General features: G+C 40.9%; 1 protein-coding gene across 1 annotated transcript in view; it reads right to left on the reverse strand.

Moving 5' to 3' along the window:
• CDH8 (cadherin 8) overlaps window positions 1–7,782 on the reverse strand; it is a 335,229-nt gene extending 327,447 nt beyond the window's left edge. The window contains exon 1 of the mRNA XM_069456432.1: window positions 7,682–7,782. The gene's annotated coding sequence lies outside the window, so the exon portion shown is untranslated. The remainder of the gene's footprint in view (window positions 1–7,681) is intronic.
• Window positions 7,783–14,695: the final 6,913 nt, after the last annotated feature.

Here is a 14,695-nt window from a genome sequence, read left to right on the forward strand (position 1 = left end):
GGGTAAAAAATCAATTTATGTTTACATTTTCCAACCACAGTATATATGTCTGGCCAAGCGATCCACTTTATTATAATGCTGTTGCGTTGATTTACATCCAGATAGTGAGATGAAGAGATTTCACAGTCTCTCTGGAATTCTTACATTTAAGAAAGTCTTTAGAATGCCCCCATAAGAAGACAGCTTTTCCTGGGTAAAACACTTATAATCTGACTTTTCATTCATACTCACATTTTAGAGATAGTTGTAATTACACCCTGGATCTCACTCTGCTGATTCCAACCCTTTTTTTTTTTAAGGTGAACTCAGTCAATTCTTAGATATGGAAGTCATTATGCAAAAACTTATTACACCATCGATTTTGTAAATCACATGGATTAAAGTTCAAAATGATGAGCCACAGGCTGATAGGTGAAGTCTAAAATAAAATCAGACTTTTCGAGACACTTTAAGATTCAATCCAGCGGATTATTGCGGTTGACAGGAAATTATGCTTTTATTATCCACTGGGTGTAGTGGCCACAATATTTCATGAAAGCACAAATGACACACAGGACCAGTGAGTTTCTATTACAAGTGTTTCTGACCTTGAATTTAGAGCCATTAGCAGCCTGGTTCAAAACAACTAAATGCATATTGAATTCAAAGTGGTATTTCAGGGGATGTGACTCAGTGTGTGGCCCAACCCCTAGGTGGCTGGAGCCCAACAGGTAGGGACAGTCTTCAAAACAATACGTGCATGCATTCCAAGATATATAGTACAAGTAGATCATCTTTCCTAGAGCCTTCAGAATTCCCTGACCAGTTCTCCTGGCAGAAAAAGATTCTGAAATATTTTATGTACATGTACACACACACAAATGTGTTTATTTGTTTATCCCTCCCTCACCCACATCCCCTCTCGTTGTCTTTGTCATTAGACCATACACTTATCCACATGTCAATCTGTCCAAAAACATATTGTTTGCTTGTTTTACCATCCAGAGCAATACTTGTTGAATGCACTTTTTGCTGTTGTTGACATGCTATTCTTTTCTACCTGAAGCTTTTGTTTTCTTTAAACTCTATAATCACTGGTTACCTTGGCAAAAATCAATAAATAAATGCCTTCTCCTCCCTCCTTTTCCAAGATAGAGTTAGAAATTTGTTCTTCACATAGAAGCTTTTCTATCTGTTATAGAAATTTCAGAATGGGGTGACTGAGACTGTGACAAAGATGAGAAAGGCAAAATAATACCCCTTCTGTAGTATTATAGACCAAGACTTATAAAACTTTCTTTGAATCAGAAGTTTAGTTAAGATGTTAAGGAGGAAGCTATTCTTTTGGGCTTTTTTAAGGCATAACTGTATTGAGATAGTCCCAAAAAGATGATAGTAAGTCCTGCACCTCCCTTGCCATTACAGACACAGTGGTGACAGGAAGTCACCTCTCAAATCTAAGCTAAATCCCTTCTGCTTTATTTAAAAGCTATCCTAAAATTACATATTCAAAATTTCATAGCCAAAGATAGAGTAGGTGAAAACAATTTGTGCTGGCCCTTTGAATCACAGCAAATGATCAGAATCAATCTTACTTTTATTAACCTTGTACTAACAGCTGAACTGTTGGGAGCCCCATGAGATAGATGTTTACAGCATTCATGCTACAGTCAGACAGTAGTTTGAATCACAGCTCTGTCATTCATGAAATAAGTGACCTGGGCAAGTGTATTTCAGTGGTGGCAGATGAGGAAACTGATCCTGTGTTTAATACCACCTGCCTTGAAGGATTGAGTAAAAAATTAAATAAGTTATTTAAACTCTTTGTCAATGTAGTTAAAATGGTTAACATTTAATGAGTGTTTCCAGTGCCTAAAAAAAATATTGACTAATTTAAAAAAGTATATTTTTATTTCAATTTCTTGTCATGTACATCAATGGGGAAAATTCCAATGTTCTATGTAGACAGGTATTAAGTAAAATAACTTTTTACAACTCTTTTTTTTTTCAATGACACAAACCAAGATGAATATAAATAAAACAGCATTTTATAAATAACTTTCTCTATCCACAGCTAACATAATGATTTCAAACAGTTTTATTAGAACTCTCAGGGGCTTTATTTTTATTCTGCAGAGTCAACCATGTCTCTCCTCTCCAGAGAAGCATGGCATTGTCTCTTAGACAAGGTAGCAGGAGAAAATAAAACAAAAAAGAGATAATAAAGGTTTTAAATTAAAATTTAAAAAAATAAAAAAAAAAAAGACATGGCATTGCCCATCACTATTTTCTGCTGAGAGGGCAAAGTATGAGAAATTTTATTGCATTCCATAATCACCTTCATTCCTGTGAGGATGGTGCAACTGGAGAGTCCCTACAAATTCCAAGAGGAGGCCAAGGTGATACCATCTTACACACTACTTAGAAAGGAACTCAGGGAAGATTATGTTCAGGTAGTGTCTTCTGCCAAAAATATTCAACGCAGTTTTTCTATTTATTTCACAGAACTTTAGCACTCCTGATGATAGTAAGAAATTAGAAGCGTTCTCTTCTCACTTAAGAAATGTGGAAATGGTTAACCACCATTGATATTGCATAACCAGGCCTAGAGAGTCTGTTATGCTGAAATTGAAATACAACCAAGTTCCATGTGTAAGTCGTCAGCATTTTGCCACTTAGATTATACTGTATATTAACTACTAATATGTTTACAAGTGCACCTTACTGTCATTCTTTCATGTTTCAAAAACTTGATAGCTTTAAAACCACCCGCTGATACTGTTAATCTGAACTACGGACACAGGTGAAGGATGGATAGACCATCAGAGCATTCATTTGACAAAAATAATATTGAGTTATGAGCCAGAATATATGGTTCATGAAAATTAAGAGAATTACACAGGTTCTAAAATAACTATGCTATCTTAAGCTATTGTATTTTAGTAAAACTCAAAGGCAAGACAAAGATAAGTGTGTTTTACTACTCTAATCAAAATAGGATGAATAATTTTTTTTCATTTTTCTAAGCATCCCCCTTTGGAAGATGGAAAGAGCTGGACATAAAGTAAAATTCTGTTTGTCAAGCTCAAATAGCAATAGACTAATAAAGAATGGAATGTGCCTTTGTAATTTTTAAACCAAATTTTGGAGATGAGATTGCACATATAAAAAAGGAATAATTTCCTTATATTTATAAAACTCCCCCATTTACTTATTATATATCATTTTTTGTCATATCAGAAATCAAATAATCATATTTTATGTATTAATCTATCTAGAAAGAAGGCATGGAAAAATATTATTCTAACTGCTAATAGAACCTAAATATACTATATCATTTTTACTTGATATACATAAAAAGATTAGGGAGATTCCATTTAATATTCTTTTGCAATATATTCAACATGCCTAAGATATCAATAAACATCCATGGAAGCACCTTGTCATGGCATATCTGTGTGTGCGTGCGCGCATGTGTGTGTCTGTGTGTGAGCCAGGTATCTTGCTGATTAAAATCAATATAAAGGAGTATGGAATTGTCTTCTGGACATTCAGAGCTGTGATTCAAAAATATATTAAAGAGAAATAAGGGAGGCCAGTATGGAGAGAGGAAGTTCATCCTAGGTTATTTTTTATACAAGAAATAAAGTTCATCCTCAAATATTTTTTTCGACATTCTCAACAAGGAAAAGGCACAGACACTGAGTTGCACGTGCAGCCATTCCACAATTAGTACATTTTTTACTGACTAGAATATAACTTTGCATCACATATAGTTAAATAGCATTCATTGATGCAAGTCTAGTCTTAGAGTCATTTTCATTTTACAAAGCTGAATGATGTCATTTTTTTATATTCCCATATCACTTAGAAAGTGATTGTGAAGGAGAAAAAGTATGCTTTGTAGAACATGGATGAAATTGATTTTAAAGAATGAAAAAAGCTGTTTCTGAAAATAAACTTAGGAGGATTTATGAAATTTCTGTAGAGAAAATTGTGGTAGATAAGTTGTAATATTGGACTTTGGATATGACTGTATCTCTGCTTTCTCTTTATTGAAAATAGCTTGGTAAGGAGGTAGGGTGTAATCTTTGCTAATGTGTTAATGTATTAAATAAATGTTTACTTAGCACCAAGTCAGTGCTTAGCCCTGGCAACCATCCTTCTAGCATCTGCAACTGTCTTGGGCAGGGGAGGATAGGGAAAGAAAATGTTTGAAAATTCTAAATATAAATGTTATTTATTTATGATACTTTCCAGAGAGATACAGCAAATCACATCTATGTATCTCTACCTACTGATGAAAAAAAAAAAAAAAAGACATTTAAAGGCAAGAAGGTGGGTGCTGTTTATGATGGAGAATACCACATGACATTTAAAACTCAGGAAATAAAAGCTTGGGACTTGACAGAAAAGGGAAATAGTATTGGCCCTGGTGCTTTGCCATGAAGAGGTAATGGAGATTTAGTTAGCGGCAACATATGGGAGAAGAAGCTAAATGGCATTCCTTGAACTTTTTTCTTTTCTGACCTTTTGAAGTTGCCAGGTTCAACTAATTTTCTCCTCATGGTTACATCTGAGGCAGATTCCAGAGACAGGAACCAACAGTTCAGCAGAAAAAGATTAGCATCACAACTTTCTGTGAGAATAAAATGAGAAAGGACTAATAGCCCTTTGGTTAATTAAGCTCTACTAAATGAGATGATGGCCTTTGTCCATCAAAAAATTGTTCTATTTCATAAATATACACTTGTAGAATTGGTGGGGGAGGGAATTCCTGGCACCACTGATAACATTTTCCTAAAAGAATGATTGATACACAAATCTAAGTAACCAGGAAAGCAAATCAAATAAACTAAGGCAGATGTAATGCCAAAGAGAACATGATAAAAATCTGACTTGAACCAATAAATGCTAGTTATCTAGGCACATTTTCAAGAAGTAAGTTCTGTGTGTGTGTTGTGTGTCTGTGTGTGCATGCAACACACAACACACAGCAACAAGAATTAGCGTTGCTTTATTTCTATCCCCTGTAAGAGCTGTATAATACACCAAAGTTAGGAGCCTATTCCTAAATTAAAAAGCAATGCTAGTCCTTTCATTTGCGAATGCCAACAGTGCTGAGAACAAAAATAAAATTGTATTTTTCCTTGCTGCACTAAATAACTTTCTAACAAATATAAAATGACTGCAACCAGTATCAGCAGTACCACTGAGCACAGTATTTTCAAAAAAGAACTCTTTGAGACCTCACATTGCATCTGAAATTCAAAGGCTACTCTGATTATTCTTGTTCCTTGATTTGCCAAACACAAAAGTTTGCTGATAGACCAGAAAAGTATGGTTGCAAATATAAATTGAATGTCACTTTACGCATTGAAAGCTTTCGGCTTTTGCATGAAAAATCTGCTCAAATTGGAATGTTGATAAAAGCTGTGAGGTGTATCACCTTGAGTAGAAAAATAACAAAGTTTATTATTTTTTCTTTTAAGCATTAGTTTACTTATATTGGTAAGGTTTTCTGAAAAGTTGTTAACGTGTGGATTCTAACTTTTCAATACATGCATGTTCTTTTTCCCCACCAATAAACAATAAAAAGAACCTGGAAAGCAGAGCCCAGAAGTACAATTTCTTAGATAGAAACATTATATCCTCATTCTTTGGAGTTTCTTTGCTTTCTCCAACAATCTGATCCTCCCAGTTAATTAGGACTATTGGACCTTAAATCTGTGCCTAGTTTCAAGGAAGTGTTACAACATGAGTATTTTCATATAACAGTCTTTACAAATGCCTTCTCAAGTGGTGTATTCCCTCCTGCTGAGCATGCTTTATGGGCTGTTTGTTTTGTTTTGTTTTACATAGATCCTGCTGCCATTGGCTACTTAAATTGTTTTCAGTGCTAATTGAGGGGTGCTGTAAATGAATACTGGGTTGGCCACAGTTATTCTTAATACCCAAATAAAGTTATTTTCCAGGGTAAGACTTCCCTTCAGAGTTGATATGTGTACAGCAGGCAAATGGAGCCGCTATTCTACTGAGGGCTGCTATGAAATTGTCTGTTCTTCAGCAAAATTCATACTGCTTCAAGAACTCAACTAATGCATTCCGGACCCCAGAAATGCAGCCAAGAAATGTTACAGAGATTTTCCCATCTGGAGTTCTGAGGGCTTTAGGAAACTGTACATTATAAAGCAGAAACACTGATTTTTAATAGTCATAATTAGAAGTATAAGATCTGATTTGCAGGGGGGGACAGATTAAAAAGTTTGAATGACAGTATGACAGCACAAATTTCAGAGACCATTAGCCAGTTCCTCTAGAATATTTGGCCTATTTCAGATGGTCAGAGGATACCTTGACACTCATTTGGGTGGTGTGGCTATCAGAACGAGGAAGATGAACAGCCACTGAACAGCCCTGAATGAAACCATCTCCGGAATTGCTGGGAAGGCTCCTCTCTCTGTTTTCAGAAGTGATTTTCCTCAACTCCTCACCCTTTTCAAAGTCCAGGAAATATGTATATATAATCTCAAAGGTGATTTAAAATACTGGGACTACCCCAGCATGAAATGACTATATGACAGAGAGCTTCAAATCTGCTGAAGCAGAATTACAAAATACTATCAGAATTATTATTCAATAAGGGGAATAGCTCTAGAATTTCTTTCAGCCACAGCGCTCAGGGAAGTGGAAAAACATGTCTCGACATGATGATTATGGAGAACTCCCTTCGAGAAAAAAAAAAAAATGTAACACTTAGAGAACATCTTTCAAAGGTATCAATCCTCTCAGAAGAGACCCCCTACACACACACACACACACACACACACCCCACACTCACTCCAGATGAAATCTCTGCAAAACCGGACACAGCAGATGAAAAGCAATAGCGAGGCAGGAGTTGCAGCGGTATTTTAGCATGAACGACAGGGCTCACTTTGCATGCAATGAGTTACAGCAGCGAGGCTTGAATGGATGGAAATTCCCACTCTCCAATCTTACATAGATCTCTCTTTCCTACATTGAGTTAGTTGGAAAGCTCTTATAACGAAGCCGGAGGTGACAGCCCAGGCAGGGTTTTTAACCATCGAGCTGGCTGTCAGGAGTGTTGTAAAGAGGACAGGCACTTGCAAACGGCCCCAATCAACCCCAGTGCCCGCGACCTGCTTCGCGATGGTGCCGGTGCGACAGGGCACCGCTCTCGCGTACCTTCCCCAGCGTCCCCTCGCTCTGTCAGCCCCCAATACCGTGAAGCCGAGCGAAGGAAAGCCGCTGATCTGATTAGCAGCTCTAGCGCGCTAAGGGATTGTCGGATCGTGCCTGCCAAGGAGGAAACTCTTGTGGAATCTTCAGGAAGGGTGGTAAAGTTGAAAGGACCTTTTCTCCCTCCCGCTGGCTCAGTTGTAAACGCTGTCCTTTAATTGGAGCTGAAGTGAGCAGCTGCCAGCCTGATTTTCCATTACGGACTAATGTTGTGCGTTTGCAACAATAAACAATTAATGTTGTTTGATTTCTTACATTTAGCAACCCAAGCAAACAGCTGCCATCTCCGCTCGCCGAGGCAAACGGCTAGTCCTCGGCGAACGCCGGCTGGGTGCCTGCGGGGAAGGGTCCAAGACTAGGAAACTTTGAGGTTTCTGCCAGATTGAGTGGGAGAAGGCTTTGGTGCTGGGGAGGGAAAAGCGGATGAAATTGCGGATACCTGTTGGCATCAGCGTTGGGGGCGGCAGGTTTTCACTGTTTCCCAGCCTCGCTTGGAACCTGGGAGAACTGGAGTAGGTTCCTTATGAACCTGTTACGCACCGGGAGAACCCAGGCGAGAGCCTCCTTTTCCTCTGGTCCTGCGAGGGGCGCGGCCCGCCCCCCAAGGGTTCGAAGACAAGGAGGGGGAGATGACTGAAAGCACAGCGCGGGGCTCTGCAGTCCCTACGATAGGGGCTACGGAGGAGTCCCCAGCTCAGGGGGCTTCTGCGAGTGCAGTTTCGAGGGCTCGGGGAGGACACCGCCTGGGGTGCAGCCCAAATGCGGGGCTACGTCTCGCGGAGCGCAGCGCTGTGGGGCGGCCGGGGAGCCCCGCAAGTTTGCAGCGGGCACCGCGCCTCCCAGGCTGGAGCAGCCACTTGTGGGAAAGCCTGGCGCTGAGGCTTTCGCAGCTGAGCCGTGACCCGCACCCCCACCGCGGGGGTCGCCCTCCCTCGCCTTGGAGATGAGGAGGCACAGGAAAGCAGCGATAGGGCACCTCTGGCTCCTTCGCCTCCTTTCCTCTCCGGCCCGCACCCTCCTCAAAACAGGCGGCAGGTGTTTCCCATTCACCTCACGGAACCCGCAGTGCAAGCGCTTGGCTGCAGCGGCGCCTGTGCTGGGAGGAGGCGAAATCACCAGGCGACCGCAGGGAGGGAGACCGGTAGGAAGACTGGAGGGGCGCAGCCTGGAGCTGCCTTTCCCCCAGGATCTGTTTTCAGAGCAGTTTGCAAGAACCATCAGGCAAAACCCCGAGGCGTCCGCATCAGTCATAGATACCGCGAAAGAACACGCAGCTCAGCCTGTGCCTGTGCTAGGAACCCGCATCCACCACCCAGGAGGGAGGTGCGCGCAAGGTGTCCGAAGGGGCATGAGAATTTCTAAAATAAACGGTCGCTTCTAGGTCCTGAGGCATACAGAAAAACGAAAACAGGGGGTGGGGGAGACACTTACTCTTGTGTGGCTCCTCGCTGCGAATTTCAAGCCTCCTTCCTGGTTCACAAATGGCTGGAAGGGCTCAGGGTCGGCTCCTGAGGGCGGCGAGCGCCGACCAGTCCCTGCGCGCTGGGCAGGCGCCTCCGGATTCCGTGCATGCCTCTCCGAGCTGGTGCGGAGACGCGGGGCAAGGGCGCTGGGCTCTGGGTGTCCGCAGCCCGAAGTGCAGCTGCTGGCTTGATGCTACCGTCTATGCACAAACCGGTGGCGGTGGAGGAGCTTGGAGGAGGCAGGGAGATTCCAAATAAATCCACTAATTCTGGGCTGAGCGCTCCGGCGTGCGAGCCCGCCTGCCTGCCAAATGTAACTGTGAAGTGATGTGGAAAAGTGAGCCGGGTGCCTCCCCTGATGGATCTCATTGGGCAGAGCGCAGAGGCAGGTCTACCACTTGGAAATTCATGTAAGCAGTCCCCCACCCCGCCCCCTCCCCGCCTTTCCCCTTCGCTGTCGCGCGCTCGCCGGTTCGCTCCCTTTCCCCCTACCAAGTGGGCGCACAACTTTTTGCTCCTCGCTTCCGAGCACGCCCCGCGCGTCTCCGCCGCCGGAGCCGCGGGGTGAAGATGCGCCCTTCCGTGCTGTGCGCGCAGCTCGCGGAGGGCCAAGCTCCTGGATAAGAGAGCTGGCAGATGATGTAGCAGGCTGCGGAGGAGGTGCCAGCGAGTGTTCTCTCTCCAGGTCTCACCTGAGCCCTGGTGCTGGCGTTATCTTGAAAAGCGTCTCAGCGGCCCACAGCTGTTTTTCGCGGAAGAGGACGCGTCAGGGCAAAGGAGTGCGCGCGTGCAGCTCATCTCCTTTTTACGCCGAGGGCCTCTTGGCGCACAGAATAGGGTGGTTGTAAGACCCTTCCCTAGTACTCAGACGCTACGGTTTAGAGGCTGCATGTCGTGGTCCCATGATAGAGCGATCACATTCCTGATGTCCTAGTGATCCTTTGGGGAGATGGCATGAGGAACAACGAGGAGGGGCGCACAGTAAGTGGGTGTTTGGGGGTGGAAGCAGAACTTGCATGGGAAATAAGGGGAAGAATTTTTAGGTCTTCTCGATGTGCTCTGATCTCCGGATCTCCTGGCAGGTACCACACTTGCAGTTCTCCTGCCTCCACCAAGAGATGCCCTGTCTATGGCCCCTTCAAGTCCTCTGATAGACTGCGCAGATCTTGAGAAATGGCCACCCTGGGGTAAAGCCAGTGTAAGAAGGCGGCATCATTAATCAGGAGGTCCAGATTTCTTTTATTTTTATCTCCGAGGCTAACATGTGGAAACATTCAGCTGCTGTGATCACCTTTTAATAAAATGAGTGCAATATAAAACAGACTAATCCTTACCTTTATTTTTTTCAAACTCCCCTCCAGAGGAGACCCCGATTTAGTCCATTCCCTGCGTGCACTAGATCTGAGCCCTTAGAGTGGATTTTACCATCTGGGGACACAGCCGGAACAGAAGGGGAAAAAAGTGCAGAGGACCAGAACACGGTCTGTAGAGATTGTACTGTCTGACTCAAATTAATGAGACAGAGTGAACAGAATGAGAAAATAGGTACAATATGCTTATAATATTCATGTAAATTTGACATTTTTTTTTGCACTGCATCTAGCATCCCATTGTGAAATGTTCAAAGGAATATTGACTGTAGGTCTAATACCTGTTTATTCCACATTAGAGCTGTCATGAGCAAGAAACTTTGTGAATTATTTCAGAAAGGGGGAGGTGAAGAGAACCAGGAGGTCTCCCCCCACCCCACCCCACCCCCCAGGCAGCCAGGAAGTAACTGTTTGTTCTCTTCCCAGACTGTGTCTGCTTACAGGGCATTGGGATTGGCTAATTCTGTCTTGGAAAAAGGAACAGCAGTCAAGCCTCAATCAAATTATAACTGCTGCTAGACCAGACAGTCCCAAGTGGACAAAGAAATAGATCACATTTTGGGTTCTGCTTAATTTTCAGACATTCATTTTCACTTTGAACAGATAGTTTGAACCTTTCCTTGGGGTACTTTCTTACATCTATGAGCACTAAAGCAAAGGTCACGTGCTACTGAAAGCTGGGGATTGTCACAAGTAACAAACTCATCTCAAAAGCAAGCCAGAATATTAGAGAGACAGCATCCTCAAATCTCATTTTCTGAAAGAAAGAAGAAAAAAAAAAAAAGTAAAGAGAACCACAATCCAATGATACCTTGAGTTTGGATGAATTTGTTTTGACTCACTTTATCCATATCTACTCTCAAAGCAGTTCCATACATTGTCTTCACTGAATTTAACCTTATGTATACCTGTTAATCTCTGCTCAAAGCATTGCAGTAGGAATTTCCTGACTAATTCTTAGGAGAGGTTGGGATGATTAAGCAGTGTAAAAGAGGATCAGGATGTTAAAAGGCCCTATAAGGATATTTCTAAGATAATCAGGGATGCCAAAAGACGAGGTTATTTGTCTCTTTAACAATTCCACCCACTCTTAAGATGCAGTGTAATGTCACAGTGGTGAGAGCCTACCCCTTCAAGAAAGTGTTTTATTTTCAACATCATCTTCAGGGTTACAGCCTTCCAGCACAAAGAGGACTATGCTCCACAGGCTTTTTTGAATGGCAACTGAAATTGCATGTGTTGTGGAGCACTGCAGGGGAGGAAGGGTGAGGAATTATCTGATAGCGCAGGAGTATAATTTGAGAAGGAGTTGGGGCAAGGGAGGAAAGTTTGCATTCAGTATAACCTTGGCTGACTGGTGCCAAAAGTAGAATGAGACAGAGTATCTCCAGCCTGGGTCTTGGTGACAGGCAGACAGTTTTGCAGAGGAGTCTACTGCGGTTGAGAGTGAATGAGATGGAGAGAGTCTCCATGTAACAAAAGACACATTCCTTTTGTTACTGTGGCTAGAACCTTTGTTCTAATTTTGACAAAAGGAGACAGTAAACCAAGTGGCCAGTTAGTTGCAGAGTGAGGAGTCAGCTGGCTTGGAGGAAACAGAGCCCTGGAAGAGGAAGAGAGTGCTAGAAAGACTTCAACTTCTCTAGTAGAAACAGGAAATGGCACAACGGAACGTATCTATTATTTGCTGCATTAAAATGCAGTCTTTTCTGATTTTCATCCTCCAGTACACAATGAAAACTAAAACAAACAAACTAAAAACAAAACAAAAAATGCATTGACTATGGTATGATGACTGATAACTTTCAGGGTTATGGGATTGCTTTTAAACTTAGGTGAATTAATGAATTCATGGAATATCTCCTTAAGGTGGAGTTGAGGCATATGGATCCCATGGGTAAAGGAATTTTACAATGTGATGCCTTCCAGGGTTATCATTTAAAATAAATCTCAAGAATCTGAAATATGAAGAAGGCTAAAATATAAATGCAACACCAATTAATATGTAATATTTTCCAGGAATGCAGAGTCCTTTTTCCTCATTTCATTGGGATGAAGATACGTGAAATCATGTCCTTTATTATAAATTTTGGGGACAAGGTAAGTAATATATAACCACTATGGCACTAGGCATCAGAAACTTAAATTTTATTTTAAATTCTAATATTGAAGCATAAGTCATAAGAATAAAAAAATTAGGATAGCAATTTTGAGAAGTTTGTAAATGTTTAAATAAATTTAGGATAGCTTTTTTTTTTTTTTAAGTTTATGAGTTTGTTTTAAACCTTCCTCTTACTAAAATCTTGAATATTTGTGATGGTGCTCACATTAAATGAATGTGAGCAATTACAGGGATTTATTTAGGCCAGTGGTTCTCAACCTGCAATGCCTGGACCAGCTTCTGCCTCAGCATCCTCTGGGGATTTGTTAGAAATGCAAATTGCTGGGCCCTGAATCTGAGTATGTCTCAGAAATACGGATTTTAACAAATGCCCCCAGGGGATTCTGTTGCTTGCTAAAGTTTGAGGATTCATTGTATTTGGCAATTCCATTCTCATATTATGTATATAAAGATGAGAAGGGAAAAACTAGCGTATTAATACTTATTGGTTTTGTCCTGGGATATTTTAAGACAAAATACTATCTTAAAAATAAAATAAAAAAGGAAAAATGTGTAAGGACACTAAACTTATCATTTGATTATTTCACCAATGTTTAATGTGAGATCTGAAAAACTAAATTGATTTTTTTATAAGTGGTTGTGTATTGTTGGGATAAAATCATCACTGAGCTTGCTATTCAGAGTTGTGATTCTCTGTGTTTCTTGGCTGCTGGTTTTAGCTGTCCCTGAAATTAGTCCTGTATCTCTGAATATTGACTGTAATTACTAATCTTGAGCTTGCCATTATATTTTCAGTAAATAGAGGTGTAAACACTTTCTGAAAACCACATCTGTGCGGAGAGCATTTTGGAAAAGGTTTTCAAAACCGCACTATCTCCCATCTTTTCCAGGTGCTAGAAACGAGATAAGCTCCAATTCAGCTTCTAAACAGAAATTGGGGGCGTGGGGGGTGGGTAGATAGATTTAAGGGGACTGGTACAAAGCTATCAAATAAGCCAGCCCAGGTTTTGTGGGCTACACACTTAGCATTTTAGTTTTTATTTTTTTTTTCTTTTTTTTTCTTTCTTTTCCTGAAAGACGACAACAACTAGATTAAGATTCTAGACCACTGTTATTTAACTTTGGAGCCAAGAAGAGGGAAAAATTAAAAATAGTTCATGTTGTGTTCTAAATAAAAAAGAAGAAAGAAAGAAGAAAAACAAAGAAAAAAAGTAGGAAAAGAATGAAAAGGAGGGACCCCTTCCTCATACTACTACTTGTTATAACAGATTGTATTTAATATTAAAACATAATAATTAAATTTACTTGATTTTTAAGTCTGGTTTAGATGACCATTATTTGAAATCTGCACACTTATACTAATGTATCATTACAGATGTTTAGGAGAATACGGATGTATAGAGGGGAAGGCAAAACAGTTCTTTCATTATGCGTAAAATAGAGTTCATAGTTCTGATTAGTTGTTATCAAGTTGGTTATTAGGGAGACCACAGATATATGCAGTCAACAAATACTACAAGAAATTGAAAGGAAATTACATTACTGAGAATGTGAACAGGCTGCTCTTATTAGCCAAGCTGCGTAACGCTAAGGATTTTGTTTGTTTGTTTGTTTGTTTGTTCTTTTATTAAAAAGGCTGCCATGTGGAAATGGGGCACTGCTTTCAGGTTGCCTTCTCGTGCTGCTTGAGAAACTGGTCCCTTAGAGTGGATGTCGAGGCTTTTTTTCTTCTACCTCAAGTGCCCTCTAGCGTGCAATATCTGCGCAGGTTGCTATGTACAAGGAGGAGTCGAGAAGAAAGAAAAAGAAATATTCTGCCAATCGCTATCCTAATTCCTGAACTGCTCTGCTCTTCTTTATCCTTCCTCAAAGGGGTCATTTCCACCTAAGTGTTTGGCAGAACAACAACAAAAAAAAAGGTGCTGTTGCATTCCCATGAAAAACAAATCGCTCATTTACTAAACTGGGAAACAAACGCTAATCTTTTCTCAGGGGTTTCTTGTGAACATTTGTCATAATTTTCCACAAGTTTCATACACTCTAGTCATCAGGCAAATAAAAGAAGGTAAGTTGCTCCCTAGGAAGAAATTCTGTTTTGTTCCTAACTCCACCACGGATTAGCTATAAGGCTTTTGATGCAAAGTGATTAACCTCACCATGGGTTTTAAGTCGTGTCTCCATAAAAGTACATAATACGTCTTTTCTTCCTCAGGGGAGTGGTTTGAGACCTAACTGAGGTTTATAAAACAATTTCAGTTCCTCAGATACAATTTGATATAGAGTTGAATCCCCCTTTCATCTTGCAACTACTAACAGGGTTTCAAATTCTCTTTGGTAGTCCATAGGGAAACTGTGATTAGAATCTGTATTTTCATAAACATGTCATTAAAACAGCTCTATTGTAAATAGTGGATTTACTTAAGAGACTTGGAATGGTAGAAAACAGGAAAGAATATTTGCAGAAGAAAAATGTACTTGTTTATGCAAACATGTCTGTG

This window comes from Eulemur rufifrons, chromosome 23, assembly GCF_041146395.1.
Source record: "Eulemur rufifrons isolate Redbay chromosome 23, OSU_ERuf_1, whole genome shotgun sequence".
Lineage (NCBI taxonomy): Eukaryota > Metazoa > Chordata > Mammalia > Primates > Lemuridae > Eulemur > Eulemur rufifrons.